We start from the raw sequence: 16,123 nt of genomic DNA on the forward strand, positions 1-16,123 counted from the left end.
AACAAATTATAAGAAATGCAAAAGGATACTTAAGAAGGAAATTGGGGGTGAGAAAAAGGCATGATGTTGCTCTGGCAGACAAGGTGAAGGAGAATCCAAAGGGCTTCTACAGATATGTTAAGAGCAAAAGGGTAGAAAGGGACAAAATTGGTCCTCTGGAAGTCTGAGTGGTAACTAGATGTGGAGTTGAAAGAGATGGGGCATCTGTATTTACTTGGGAGAGGTACACAGAGTCTATAGACGTTATGCCTTGCAGTAGCAAGGTCATAGACCCTAAACAGATTACAGAGGAGGAGGAGTTCGCTGCCTTGAGGCAAATTAAGGTGGACAAATCCCAAGATCTGGCAATATGTTCCCTTTGACCCTGTGGGAAGCTAATGCAGAAATTGCAGGGTCCCCAGCAGAGATATTTAAAACATCCTTAGCCACAGGTGAGGTGCTGGGGGATTGGAGAACAGCTAATGTTGTTATGTTGTTTAAGAAAGGCTCTAAGAAAAAAACCCAAGAGATTATAGGCCAGTGAGCCTGACATCGGTCGTGGGGAAGTTATTGTAAGGTATTCTAAGGAAACGGATATATAAGCCATTGGATAGAGAGGGACTGATTAGGGATAGTCAACATGGTTTTGTGGATGGTAGGTCATGTTTAACCAATCTTAATGATTTTATCAAAGAAGTTACCAGGAAAGTTGATGAAGAGTAAGGAAGTGGATGTTGTCTACATGAACTTGAACAAGGCATTTGGCAAGATCCCACATGGAGACTGGTCAGGAAGATTTAGTCCCCTGGCATTCAAGATGAGGTAGTAAATTGAATTAGACTTTGTCTTTGAGGGAAAAGCCAGAGAGTGGTACTTGATGGTTGCCTCTCTGACTGGAGACCTGTGACTAGTGGTGAGCTGCAGGGATCAGTGCTGGGTATGTTGTCGTTTGTCATCTATATCAACGATCTGGATTCAGTGTGGTTAATTGGATCAGCAAATTTTTGGACGACACCAAGATTGGGGATGTAGTGGACAGCGAGGAAGACTATCAAAGCTTGCGATGCGATCTGGACTAGCTGGTGAAATGGGCTGAGAAACTGGCAGACAGTATTTAACGCAGACAAGTGTGAGGTTTGGCACTTTGGGAGGATCATCCAGGGTAGGACTTACACGGTGAGCAATAGGGCACTGGGGAGTCTGGTAGAACGGAGCAATCTGGGACTATAGATCCCGAATTCCTTGAAAGTGGTGTCACAGGTAGATATGGTTGTAAAGAAAGCTTTTGGTACATTGGCCTTTGTAAATCAATGTATTGAGTACAGGAGATGGGATGTTACGTTGCAGTTGTACAAGACATTGGTGAGGCCTAATTTGCAGTATTGTGTGCAGTTTTGGTCACCTACCTACAGGAAAGATTTACTAATGTTGAAAGTGTACAGAGAAAATTTACAAGGATTGCTGGCACTTGAAGACCTGAGTTATATGGGAAGTTTGAATAGGTTAGGACTTTATTCCCTGGAACATAGAAGATAGAGGGGAGATTTGATAGAGTTATACAAAATTACGAGGAGTATAGACAGGGTAAATGCAAAGCAGGCTTTTTCCACTGAGGTTGGGTGATACTAGAACTAGAGGTCATGGGTTAAGGGGGAAAGGTTAAGGGCAGCATAGGGGGAACTTCTTCACTCAGAGGGCAGTGAGAGTATGGAATGAGCTGCCAGCCCAGTGGTGAATGCAGGGTCAACTTCAACATTTGAGAGAAATTTGGATAGCTATGTGGTTGGGAGGGGTATGGAGGGTAGTGGTCCAGGTACAGTTCAATGGGCCTATGCAGTTTAAATGGTTTGGCATGGACTAGATGGGCCGAAGGGCAAGTTTCTGTGCTGTAGTGTTCTAAGACTCTAAAAGACTTGACTTCAGGAGTATTACATGAGATAGTGCAGAAGTTTTATGGTTTATCAGGAAAAATAATAATAAAGGCAGCTGTTCTGTCTGGCTTGAGCTGTTCATCAAGCATGTGAGTCATTTACTGCTGCCCACATTGAAGGGATGGAAATGTTCTTCTAACAACATACCCAAGGTGAGAAATTATATTCAGGATACACAGGCATTGAACTCTTCATAAAAAGTTTAAATTAAGTTTTATTATTAAAGTACATATATGTCACCATATACAACCTTGAGATTCATTTTCATGTGGGCATACTCAACAAATCTATAGATTAGTAACTATAACAGTACCAATGAAAGACTTCCCAACTAGGGCATTCAACCAGAGTGCAGAAGACAATAAACTGTAGAAATGCAAAAATAAATAATTAGCAATAAGTATTGAGAACTTGAGATGAAAAGTCCCTGAACTTGAGTCCATAGATTGTGGGAACATTTCAATAATGGGGCAAGTGAAGTTGAGTGAAGTTCTCCCCTTTGGTTCAAGAACCTGATGGTTGAGAGTATGACCTGGATGGTGGGGATCTGCAGAGAGAGAGTGAATGAAACCTATTTTTATAAGAGCAATGGGTTCTGAGGCCCAGCTCACTTACTGATCTGGTAGACCCTGTAGGCAAAAGTGTTGCCTTCACAGAAGTGGTACAGGATTGAAGGATTACTTCAGTAGGCAATATTTGTGTTATAATCTGATTTAATGGAAAAACATTGGTGATATTGTTGTAACATTGAAAGAGTTCTCCAGCCTAAAAGTTTGACACTTTTTTTTTGCCTAGCCATTGCAGAATAGAGTTGGGTAATGTTTACATGACATGATCCAGGTAGCCACAGAGAGCTTTGTAATTTGTCTGGCTAGCTTGACTGGAATTTCAAACAAGCTGACAGCAAAATAAAGGATTAAGAGTTTTCTCTATTGCTAGGTACAAGGAGTCGGTAAGATGCCGATGTGTTATCTTGCAGCGGCTTCTATGCTTCTATTGTCCTTTATAAATGTAGTTTTTTACAATTGTAAGACCATTCTGGACATTAAGAACTTAAAGTACTGCAGGTCTTACCCCATCAGTGAGTTGCTCGTTGACGGAGAAGCTGAAGGTGCGGATCGTGCTGCTGCCTGTGCCAGAGGAGTCGATGCGTGAAGACAGTGTGCAGTTTAATAGCAAGTGACCATCTTAGTCGCTTTTCTTGTGATCACAACACCCTTTGGCCACTTCTAATGTGGAGTGGTGCCAGTCCTTTCCACGGATTTGTTGGCGGGCGGCTGGGGCAGGCGGCAGGGGAGCTGCATGGCCTCGGTCGTAGTAAGGACTAGGTCTCACGTTGCAGTGTCAGCTGATTACAGCGGCCCAGGAGAGAGGCATTGGAGTCAGTGCCCTCCACCAGAGATGGTGAGGCGTGGCATCCAAGCTGGTGTTGGTGCTGCCCCCTGGTGTTCACTCAGCAGATGACAAGCGGTATTGTGTCATTCATGGACTCAGGGTATTAGACTATGTTTTTTGTGTAACTGTATTTTACTTATATCTTGTATGTGTTATATGTGCTCTGTGCTGTGTATGACTGTTGGTACTGTGTTTTGCACCTTGGCTCGGAGTAATGCTGTTTCGTTTGGCTGTGTTCAGGAGTATTCATCTATGATTGAATAACAACTAAACTTTGACTTGGTATTCTATAGTCCATTTCAGAAAGTTGCATGACAATGTACCTAAGAGAACTGATGATGTTTGAAAAGCAAATATTGATATAATATAGATCCTTTCAGTTTTCTGCTCTTCTTAGTAATTCTTTGATATTTAGAAACTTTTCATTTCATCATATTTGAATGCATCTTCACTTTATTGAATTTTTTACCTGATTGTAATTTACAGTATATTTTTATGTATTGCACTGTACTGCTGCCGCAAAACAACACATTTCACAATGTATGTCAGTGTAATGTGGAACGGATTTGCTGAGCGAGACAGAAGACACTAATTATGAATAAGCATATTTAACATTTATTTACAAACAGTAAAAGATTTGACCCAACATCTGAGTTCCCCAAGTTACACAAACCACAAAACTAAGTATTCAACAAGTCGATACTTAGCTAAGAGTGCGTACCTGGTCACCGTGCCCTGGGGACGATGGAAGGAGTCCGAGCCTCCTGCATTATACCTCTGAGGTGCTTGAAACTGGGCACTGGTGCTGTGGCGCACAAAACAACCAATGGGAAAGGGCTGCCGCAGCTTTTAAACAAACCAATCAATGACCTACATGGCGGAAGTGGCTTTCGACCCGCTAGGAAGCCAACCCCCAAGTGACAGTCAGGAATACCAAACCAGATTCTGATTCTTAAATGTATGTAACACAACATCCAATTTTGCACTCGGCATTTTCTTATAATTAGCAATGTGCCAGTGCATCTGTCTTAGTATCAGCTTAAGTATAACTGTTGGTGAGAACACCTAGAGAAATCATCCTTACCATGGTATTCGAATCATGCATACAGGATCTTATATTATCTATGAAAGGTACATGGGTCTTAGTTTAAGCTTTAATCCTAAAGAAAACATGTCAGGAAATGCAGCATCCACTAATACTACACTGAAAGCACAAATAATTCATCTCAAGCTGGGCAGTGTGCTGGAACTGGTCACGGACATAGAAGCCAAATGTGAATATCAAAGGCATAACTGAGAGTTTCTGTGTAAAGCAAGGTTCTAAACCTGAATTAATTCTTTTGGAGGTGGCACAGCTGCCGAGTAAATTGAGATGGGTTTTTTTTTTCTTTTTGGAAACCAGATCAGACCACATAGTACCAGATCAGCGTTTAATTTATAATAGGTTAAATTATATTTCTTGACATGGACCAGAGCTGCCATTTTACCGAGCCATGAAAGTGTTGATTGGACTAAGTTTTTCCACATGAATAATATGTCTAGCATACAAGACAAAGGGTTGTCAGAGACATCACAAAATACCTTGGATATATATCCGTGTTGGTACTTGGAGCTCAAATAAATGTTGGCATCATTATAGTTGGTCCGAGACATCACAAAATACCTTGGATAAATATCTATGCTGGTACTTAGTGTTCAAACCAAAGTTAGCATCATTACAATTTTACAGTGGTTGGCCTATTTTCTGTGCACAAGGCAGCAGATGATCTGGCATTCCCAGACGGGTCCTTAGCTGACTGCTTCCTACTGAAATTACATCTTGCATCACAGGAGACAATCCAGACAAAAACCATCTCAAAATCAAAGCATGAAGACTGGGAGAGACATCTTCTATAGAACAATATATATGAGAAATAGCTGCTTCTTGAAAGTGTTTACTTGGCCCTTAATAGGGATTGAGATGAAATGTGATTGAGAACAGAATTAAAGGTCGCCAGGGCAACCATGGGTAGATAATAAAATGCCTTATGGTTACATTGAATTTGACACATGGGGAAGAAATCTGTGGAATGCAAGTGGTCACTTTTAAATAACATGGTCTTCAATGCTGGATTACTACCCAGGGAGACATTTCATAGAATGTTTCATTCTTGGATATTTTCCCTGTCAACAATTGAATTCACTTCACTCCTGGGATTCAATTGGGCCAACCCTGACAGCAATTTGTATTCCGTTGAAAGGAATGGGAAAAATGGATTTCTCCCATTAAATTGAAGTTCCTGAGCTATCAATAATGTTGTAATGTTTGATGAAGATTAGAGACAAGATATGCGCTGCTCATTGCTAAACTATGTTCATGTGTTTCTGAAGTAAGCAGCTCCTTGATATTTTTGCTGCCTTTCAAGACAGCAGCAGAAATAAAAATTCAAAGTCTGTTTAATGAATACTCCAGAGGTTCTTGTTTCTAACATTTCTGATCTATCTGGTAATATTGCTTTAGTATGAATCCTGACAAATTATATTTGGAATGTTCACCTCCCATCGGAATAAAATGCAAAGTGGGTCAAATCTATAGGCAAGTTAATTAAATCCACAAAATTCATAAACACGAGATTCTGTAGAGGCTGGAAGTCCAAAGTAACACACACAAACTGCTGGAGGAACTCAGCAGGTCAGGCACCATCTATGGAGGGGAATTAATGTTTTGGATTGAGGCAATTTATCGGGACTCCCAATGGCATTTTAGAGATGATTCCGCAGATGCTGGAAATCTTGAGCAACATACACACAAAATACTGGAGAAACTCAGAAGGTCAGGCAGCATCTATGGAGGGGAATGAACAGTCAATATTTCAGGCTGAGGCCCTTCAAAATTCCTCAAAATTCAAACCTGCTTGTGTTAATCCATCTTCGACATGATAAATAAAGTTTAGAGAGAAACAACAAATGTCTGTGCAGATCTTCCATTAATTCCTCTGTAGGTAACTCTTTTAAAAGTTTCATGCAATGTTCTTATGGTTAAAATTAACATTTTTGTGGACAAGGTGTGGGAAATGGTGTAAAAGTTACAGTTGGGTTATCGCTGAGGTTCTTTGACTCCGGTTGTGAACAAAGCAGAAGAGTCTCAGTTCAATGCGGAAAGCGAACAATTCTCACAAACCATTAACTACCCAAGTGTGATATCGAGACATACATCCACCGTACATATATCTTGACATACCTAGATACGGAATTTGCCGTTCAGAAATCAATTCTCATGTTATCTTTTTACCTCAAATGAAGATAGTTTCACAAATGGAGAGTGAAACGCAGTATTCCTGGATCGCTATTAACATAAAATTATCCCTATCCATTTCACAGAGAAAACAAATCAATACAGAAAAATGAAAAGATTAAAAGGACTAAACAAAAATTTGATCATACAAGGGGTGATTGATAAGGTAGAAGGAGTCAATTTTAGAAAACCTAGCACATTTAATTTTCCTACATTTACACACTTAGTCCAGCGGTCGTGGAACATACGGATCCCTTCTTTGTGGAAGTCAGTGTCTTGGACCTCCAGAAGTGGTCCACAGCAGGGGTGATTGATAAGTTTGTGGCCTAAGGTAGAAGAAGATGAGTTATTAACTTCAAACTTTCTGCGTTTTCACTCAAAGAGTTGAACTGCACGTGCATGTAACGAGAGCTGTAAAACTCATCTCCTTCTACCCTAGGCCACAAACTTATCGATCACCCCTGCTGTGGACCACTTCTACAAAGAAGGGATCCGTATGCTCCACGACCACTGGACTAAGTGTGTAAATGTAGGAGGGGACTATGTTGAAAAATAAATGAGCTGGGTTTTCTAAAATTGACTCCTTCTACCTTAGGCCACGAACTTATCTATCACCCCTCGTATAACTGAGTTTAAGAATGTTCTTAAATGATGAAGTCATCATCGGTATCTGGAATATTATTCTGCTTTAGATCATTTGGAAACTCTTAGCATGTTTCTTTTCATATAAAGACTCATTCATTCATTATGTGCCGTATCGTATGACATGGGTGATCATGGAATTGACCATGACTGTTCTTCAGAAGTAGTTTACTAAAGAAGTGGTTTGCCATTGCCTTCTTCTGGGCGGTGTCTTTACAAGATGGGTGACCTCAGCCATTACCAATACTCTTCAGAGATTGTCTGCCTGGTGTCAGTGGTCACATAACCAGAACTTGTGATGTGCACCGGCTGCTCATACGACCATCCACCACCTGCTCCCATGGCTTCACATGACCCTGATTGGGGGGATAAGCAGGTGCTACACCTTGCCCAAGGGTAACCTGTGGGGTAGATGAGGGAAGGAAAGTCTTACACTACTTTTGGTAGAGACATAGCTACACCACCAAAAAATACATGTAAATAGAAACATGAAATATTGGACTTACTTTTAAAAGTGAGTGATGGGGAAATTTTGTATTCATTAATGTCGGAAAAATTCTGTTAAGGAATGGAATAACCTTGTAGTTGAACTGTCTCATTCTCCCAGCACTGAGATCTCCTAGATGAGGGAACCCACTTCAAGTTCCAAAATTATATCAATATTGAACCAACAGATAAATAATGCATTCCACTTGGACCATAACTGAGAGGCGTCCATCCCATTTGGCAGTATGGTTTCTTCACTCATGGGACATTTTGGAGTAAGGATACGAGTTCTCAGCAATCACGTTTCATTTCAAATAGCTTTCAAGTTTTTCCAGCAATTCCAAAAGTGCACAAAACCCAGGTTTACAGTTCATTGTATGTTTAAGTGATGAGATTCTATGATTTTTCAGGTTACTTAAATAGGCCTCAGTAGCATGAAATCTCAGCATCTACTGAACAATTACCGGCTTCCCTAAATTACTTTCAAATCCCTGCATTATTTTAAACTATAATTTCAATTAGTACTGGAGCGAGATCGTGATGCTGAGGCACATCCTAGGATGTGCTGGGACACAGCATCAGTGATGTATCCTGGGGTTATCGGGTGTTTCAACATCAGACACGCTCGTCCAGGCAACCCAGCCAGGGTTGATCAGGCCTTGGCTTGCGTCCCCCAGTAGCGCTGGTTCACGGGTCACACCTCTTGATCCACAGCCACCTGGAGGCTCGCTCAGCAGCCTCTGTGACGGTCCTGATGGCTCTTTTCTTTGCAGCCCCCGGAAATGCCGAGGAGAGAGTAGGTTCTGCAGAGTGAGCAGCCAGCGAAACCTCTACACCCCACCTCTATAGGCTCGCATCGTGCCCTCCACCCCTCTCTCTGACACTGCTCTGCCAGCTCCTGGTATTATGCTCAAACACCTCCTCAATCCGGTCTTCCCAGGGAACTGTCAGTTCTACCATGACCACCTGCTCTGAGGTTTCTGACAGAACAACCGTGTCAGGCCTCAGGGATAATGATGATGCAATGAAGTCAGGGAACTTTAATTGCTTGTTAAGTTCGATTTTCAGTTGCCAGTCAGACGCCGTGGTGAGCAAGCCTGCTAGCGATCTGGGCCGAGGATGTGATCGGTCTCCAGCTGTGGCATTTCTGGATTGGTGGAGGCAGATTTCATGAAAAGCTAAATAAATAAAAACTCAGAAAAAAAGGTACTTGAACGACCATAAACCTGTTCATCATTTATGAGTTAAGGTTGTGTACGGCTGAGTCAGCTGGTGCCATATGTATTCAGGACACAATTAAAGTGGAATTATTCGGAACCAAATTTCACTACGGTATTTTAAATAAAAATGCAAGCAGCATTCAAATCTGAGAACCATTCCTTCTCTGACATAGCTCTCCAGATTTTTAGGAAGGTCAGACATATTGGCAACAAATCTCATTTATGTTTCTTCCTTTGTACAAAGCCAAAGCCTCAAACATGTCTCAGACGGCTAAAGATGGCTCATAAATAACGAACGTCCATAGCAACCTCCAATGTTTTCCAATTGTTAATCACCTACACTTTTGACTCAATTTTCTACTAGCTGGTAATACAGAGTTTGTCATACATAAATCTTTAAACATTTTACAGCAAGAATAAAACAAAGTAATAAAATTTACTTTCCCTTCTTTCCTGCAGTAAGGGCACGTTCAGAGACTGCTGGTGAACTGACAATTGTTCATCCCAGTTTGGCAAAAGAATAAACCAGGGAAGGTAGTGCACCCGTGGCTGACGAGGGAAATTAGGGATAGCATCAAGTCCAAAGAAGAAACATATAAATTAGCAAAAAAAAGCGGCACACCTGAGGACTGGGAGAAATTCAGAGACCAGCAGATGAGGACAAAGAGCTTAATTAGGAAAGGGAAAAAAGATTCTGAGAGAAAGCTGGCAGGGAACAAAAAAACTGACTGTAAAAGCTTTTATAGATACGTGAAAAGAAAAAGATTGGTCAAGACAAATGTAGGTCCTTTACAGTCAGAAACAGGAGAATTGATCATAGGGAACAAAGACATGGCAGACCAATTGAATAACTACTTTGGTTCTGTCTTCACTAAGGAGGACATAAATAATCTTCCAGAAATAGTAAGGGACCGAGGGTCTAGTGAGATGGAGGAACTGAGGGAAATACATGTTAGTAGGGAAGTGGTGTTCAGTAAATTGAAGGGATTAAAGGCAGATAAATCCCCAGGGCCAGATGGTCTGCATCCCAGAGTGCTTAAGGAAGTAGCCCAAGAAATAGTGGATGCATTGGTGATAATTTTTCAAAACTCCTTAGATTCTGGATTAGTTCCTGAGGATTGGAGGGTGGCTAATGTAACCCCACTTTTTAAAAAAGGAGGGAGAGAGAAACCGGGGAATTATAGACCGGTTAGTCTGACATCGGTGGTGGGGAAAATTCTAGAGTCGGTTATCAAAGATGTGATAACAGCACATTTGGAAAGAGGTGAAATCATCGGACAAAGTCAGCATGGATTTGTGAAAGGAAAATCATGTCTGACGAATCTTATAGAATTTTTTGAAGATGTAACTAGTAGAGTGGGTAGGGGAGAGCCAGTGGATGTGGTATATTTACATTTTCAAAAGGCTTTTGACAAGGTCCCACACAGGAGATTAGTGTGCAAACTTAAAGCACACAGTATTGGGGGTATGGTACTGATGTGGATAGAGAATTGGCTGGCAGACAGGAAGCAAAGAGTGGGAGTAAACGGGACCTTTTCAGAATGACAGGCAGTGACTAGTGGGGTACCGCAAGGCTCAGTGCTGGGACCCCAGTTGTTTACAATATATATTAATGATTTAGACGAGGGAATTAAATGCAGCATCTCCAAGTTTGCGGAAGACATGAAGCTGGGCGGCGGTGTTAGCTGTGAGGAGGATGCTAAGAGGATGCAGGGTGACTTGGATAGGTTAGGTGAGTGGGCAAATTCATGGTAGATGCAATTTAATGTGGATAAATGTGAGGTAATCCACTTTGGTTGCAAGAACAGGAGAACAGATTATTATCTGAACGGTGGCCGATTAGGAAAAGGGGAGATGCAACGAGACCTGGGTGTCATTGTACACCAGTCATTGAAGGTGGGCATGCAGGTACAGCAGGCGGTGAAAAAGGTAAATGGTATGTTGGCATTCATAGCAAAAGGATTTGAGTACAGGAGCAGGGAGGTTCTACTGCAGTTGTGCAAGGCCTTGGTGAGACGGCACCTAGAATATTGTGTGCAGTTTTGGTCCCCTAATCTGAGGAAAGGCATTCTTGCCATAGAGGGAGTACAGAGAAGGTTCACCAGATTGATTCCTGGGATGGCAGGACTTTCATATGAAGAAAGACTGGATCGACTAGGCTTATACTCACTGGAATTTGGAAGATTGAGGGGGGATCTTATTGAAACGTATAAAATTCTAAAGGGATTGGACAGGCTAGATGCAGGAAGATTGTTTCCGATGTTGGGGAAGTCCAGAACGAGGGGGTCACAGTTTAAGGATAAAGGGGAAGCTTTTTAGGACCAAGATGAGGAGAAACTTCTTCACACAGAGAGCGGTGAATCTGTGGAATTCTCTGCCACAGGAAACAGTTGAGGCCGGTTCATTGGCTATATTTAAGAGGAAGTTAGATATGGCCCTTGTGGCTAAGGGGATCAGGGGGTATGGAGAGAAAGCAGGTACAGGGTTCTGAGTTGGATGATCAGCCATGATCATACTGAACGGCGGTGCAGGCTCGAAGGGATGAATGGCCTACTCCTGCACCTATTTTCTATGTTTCTATGTTTCTATGACGCGCTCTTTGAGAATTAAGATCACATTACGGTCGCGTGGCGGTTAGCACGATGCTATTACCACCCTGGGTGTTAGAGTTTGGAGTTCAGAGTTCAAACCCTGTAAGGTGTCTCTGTACGTCTTCCCCGTGGAATGTATAGATCCTCTCCGGGTGCTCCGGTTTCCTCCCACAGTCCAAACGCATACCAGGTAGTTGTACATCGTACATTGCCCTGTGATTAGGTTGAGGTTAAATCAGGGTTGTGAGGTGCGGCTGGAGGGTTGGTAGGGCCTATTCCACACTGTAACTGTAGGTCAAATAAAATAAATAATTCTCTGAACCGTAACTATGCTTCCTATTTCAGTTGCTGTGTTCTCATGGAGTTGGCGTTTTCTGGCATCTAGCTTGAATAGTTCCAAGTGATAATAATTCCAAGCAGTACAGAACCTATGTAACTAAATATTTTATCCTGGATATAGAATTAAAAACTTTATAACCAATTTCTATCAAAAAAATAACCTATTCCCGTATGTAGAAATTAAATTTGTATCAAAAAATATATTACAGTAGGCACAAAATCAGATTCAGGAAGTAGTTCTCACATTGAATTGTGTGGAGTAAACTACTATCTAGTAGTTTCAAAAGATGTCTGTAAATTTATTCATGTAGCTTCAAGATAGATGTTGTTTACAGATGTCTTTTGCTATAATTAGTACTAGTCAGTTTCCAGCACCATACCATCAATTCTTTTATTTAACTTTGCTGCAAAAATTGATCACCAGAAGCTATGAACTCATTTGGATCATAGTTGATGCGGCAGAAAGTTTTCCTGCGAATTCCAATTATAACCAACGTGTCGAGCCACAGGAGAGAAAGGTGAATGGCTTCCTCAGAGCCAGTGGAACTTCTTCTGGCATTTAGGAGGTCACCCATTCATTTGCCAATGTTCACCCACATTTTCAGGTAAAGCCTCTGCACCAATGCAGGCAATAAGCCTAGATACCTAGACGACATTCTTCATCATCATTAAGTGCTGTGTTGTATGCCATAGGCGATTATGGTCTCGTGGCCATGATTGTTCTTGGCAAATTTTTCTACGGAAGTGTTTTGCCATTGCCTTCTTTTGGGCCGTGTCTTTACAAGACCCCAACCACGATCAATGCTCTTTAGAGATTGTCTGCTGGTGTCAGTGGTCGCATAACCAGGACTTGTGATAAGCAAACATGAGGAAATCTGCAGATGCCGGAAATTCAAGCAACACACACAAAATGCTGGTGGAACGCAGCAGGCCAGGCAGCATCTATAGGAAGAAGTACAGTCGACGTTTCGGGCCGAGACTCTTCGTCAGGACTCATGAAAGGTCTCCTCAAAGTATGCACTGTATGCCTTGAGACCGGTCTCCTTACAGGCAGCCATGAAACAAAGAACCCAAAATAACCCGTAAAAGAAAACCCAGACAAACACCCAATGTGCAGTTTGAGGGGAAAAAAACAAATTGTGCAAACATTAAAAGTAAGCAAACAGCATTTAGAACAAAAGTGAGTTTCATTAAAACTGAATGATATTAAAATGTTAATAAAGTTATAACCATATAACAATTACAGCACAGAAACAGGCCATCTCGGCCCTTCTAGCCCGTGCCGAACGCTTACTCTTACCTAGTCCCACCGACCCGCACTCAGCCCATAACCCTCCATTCCTTTCCTGTCCATATACCTATCCAATTTTACTTTAAATGACAATACCGAACCTGCCTCGGCCACTCCTACTGGACAAACAGGTCACCTACATGTACATTTTTTTAATAAAGGTTGGTGACCTAATTCAACGAGTGGCTCGCACTGGGGCTAACATAAAGCTGGTTCTGACTTTGGCTTTTAACTCGCCCAGGTTCTCATTCCCAGCATCACCTGCTGAATTCATAAAATTGGAAAATCACTCAACCATTTCAATTCAGGGATTGTATTCACCCAGATTCTCATTCCCAGCATCACCTGCTGAATTCATAAAATTGGAAAATCACTCAACCATTTCAATTCAGGGATTGTATTCACCCAGATTCTCATTCCCAGCATCACCTGCTGAATTCATAAAATTGTAGAATCACTCAACTGCTTCATTTGTTGTCACTTGCTAAGCAAATGCCGAAGAGCACAGAAGCTGGAGTATGAGGGTAGTTCATGTTGACTTTTTTTAGGCATCCATTAGTCTCATGAGACCATGGATTTGTGCCTTGGAAGGTTTCCAGGGCACAGGCCTGGGCAGGGTTGTGTGGGAGACTGGCAGTTGCCCAAGCTGCAAGCCTTCCCCTCTCCACGCCACTGATGTTGTCCAAGGGAAGGGCACTAGGACCCAAGCAGCTGGCACTGGTGACGTCGCAGAGCAATGTGTTGTTTTAAGTGCCTTGCTTAAGGACACAACATGCTGCCTCAGCTGAGGTTCGAAGCAGCGACCTTCAGATCACCAATGCCTTATCCACTAGGCTACGCGCCAACTCATGTTGACTTGATGTTGGACCAACAGGTAGTCATTACTCAAAGCAGTGGCAGGTATAGGATGGCCAAATGTACCAGTTATTACATAAAAGTTACATAGCTGCCATATAATGCCCACTCCAACGTTAGATAAAAATAGTATTTATTGGATTTACTATTTCCATTGGATGGTTTTTAGATGTTAAATGTTATTCAGAGTTTACTATAGTTGAGGACTGCAAAACAAATTTCAGTTGTCTTAGAATGTTGGGAGACTCCGTCTTGTTAAATTCTGCTCATTATCATGGATAAGGGTACACAGTAGCATGGAGGTTAGCACAATGCTTTATGGTACTGGCCACCCAGACTCAATTTCCATTGCTGCCTGTAAGGAGTTTGTATGTTCTCCCCATGATCGCATGGATTTCCTCTGGGTGCTCCAGTTTTCTCTCACAGTCCAAGGATGTACTGGTTGCTAGGTTAATTGGCTATCGTAAATTGTCCCGTGATTAGGCTTGGGTTAAATTGGGGGATTACTGGGTGGCGTGGCACAAAGGCCTAGAAGGGCCTATTCCACACTGTTTGTTAGTCTATAAGCAAGAAAATAAATGAACAAACAAACAAATAAACATCTTAACTTGTCAACATACACAAAATAGATACTTTTAATCTGAGGTTCCCAACTTTTTTTATGCCATGGACCCCTACCATTAACTGAGGGGTCAGGTTGGAAAGCACTGCTTTAGATAAAGGCTCATTTCTGAACAGGACCTGTCTGACTTCTGACTGGAGTATAATACAATAATATTAATACTCACTCACGGCATTGAAAGCAGTACAAAGTAATTTGGTAAATTGCCCTAATCACCAGCCATCAGTTCTGCAGAAAGCCTCTGGCAAACTGCAATACAGCAGTCAGCTTGTCTCGGACTTCTGGCTTTCTGAAGTCCGAGACAAGCTGAAGATAAAACGCCACATGTGTCTAACCTGATGCTTTGCTGCAGGCCCCATCACTGGGTTCAGCAGCAGAGCAACGATGTTCCAAGCTGAGCGGCTGGGTGCTTGCCAGCTCTATGTCAGTGTTAGTGCAATCCCAGTCTTCGAGTGAAGTTACCACTCCTTATTTAAAATGTACCTGTAGGAAACTTGTTTGCTTTTTATTAAATTTTAGTTTATTACCATCAACATCATGACTTTTTAACCTACTCTCAGATCAATCTAACCCTTCCCTCCCACACGGCCCTCTATTTTACGATCATCCATGTGCGTATCTAAGACTCTCTCAAATGTTTATAAAGTACCTGCCTCTACCAGCACGCCTGGCAGCGGGTTCCAACTACCCACCGCTCTATAAAGCATGATGATTTGGAAAACTTACCAAATCTGATTATGGCACAAGTACAGCCCAGACAATTATCATCAAATGAAAGGAATCCATATTAGTGCCATCAGAAAATGTCCATCAACACTCAAGTTAACTTCATCCAAAGTTCTTTGGTCAGCACCAACTATTCCGCTATCAACAAAGGCTGAGTAAAGCTATTCATGACTGGCTTATCAGTGATCAGTTTTACAAATTATTCTACACTATTGTGGAACCTCTTTGGGGGCTTTGCTGTTGCCTGGTGGGTGGTGGGCGCTGATGTTTTCTGAAATGGGTGGGGGAGGTGGTTGACACTTTGCTGCTGCTTGTGTGTGGGAGGGCAAAGTGGGGCTTTGGGGTTCGAACCTTTTTCTGTCGTTCATTCTTTGGGGTTCTCTGCTGTTTTTGTGGATGTCTGTGAAGAGTAAGAACTTCAGGTTGTATCCTGTATACATTCTCTGATATTCAAGGATGTCTGTGAAGAGTAAGAATTTCAGGCTGTATACTGTATACATTCTCTGATATTAAAATGGAACCCTTTGAAATGAACGATAAGATCTATGACATGAATTGTTAGGCAAATATCATTCAGACAAGAACAGCCCCAGCTGATCACTAACAGTGCCCTGTCCCCACCACCCAACTCCCCAATGCACCTTAATCTCCTCAACAGTTCACACGTTTGTTATGTGCTATCATATGAGGTAGGCGATCGTAGTGCTTCCATGACCATGACTGTTCTTGGCAAATTTTTTGCAGAAGTGCTTTGCCGTTGCCTTCTCCTGGG

The 16,123-nt window shown here is 42.0% G+C and overlaps 1 protein-coding gene across 6 annotated transcripts in view; it reads left to right on the forward strand.

Moving 5' to 3' along the window:
* The window catches only part of LOC140719656 (uncharacterized), a 368,820-nt gene that overhangs the window by 345,639 nt on the left and 7,058 nt on the right, over positions 1-16,123 (forward strand). The window lies entirely within an intron of this gene.

Source organism: Hemitrygon akajei, chromosome 32, assembly GCF_048418815.1.
Source record: "Hemitrygon akajei chromosome 32, sHemAka1.3, whole genome shotgun sequence".
NCBI classification, from domain to species: domain Eukaryota; kingdom Metazoa; phylum Chordata; class Chondrichthyes; order Myliobatiformes; family Dasyatidae; genus Hemitrygon; species Hemitrygon akajei.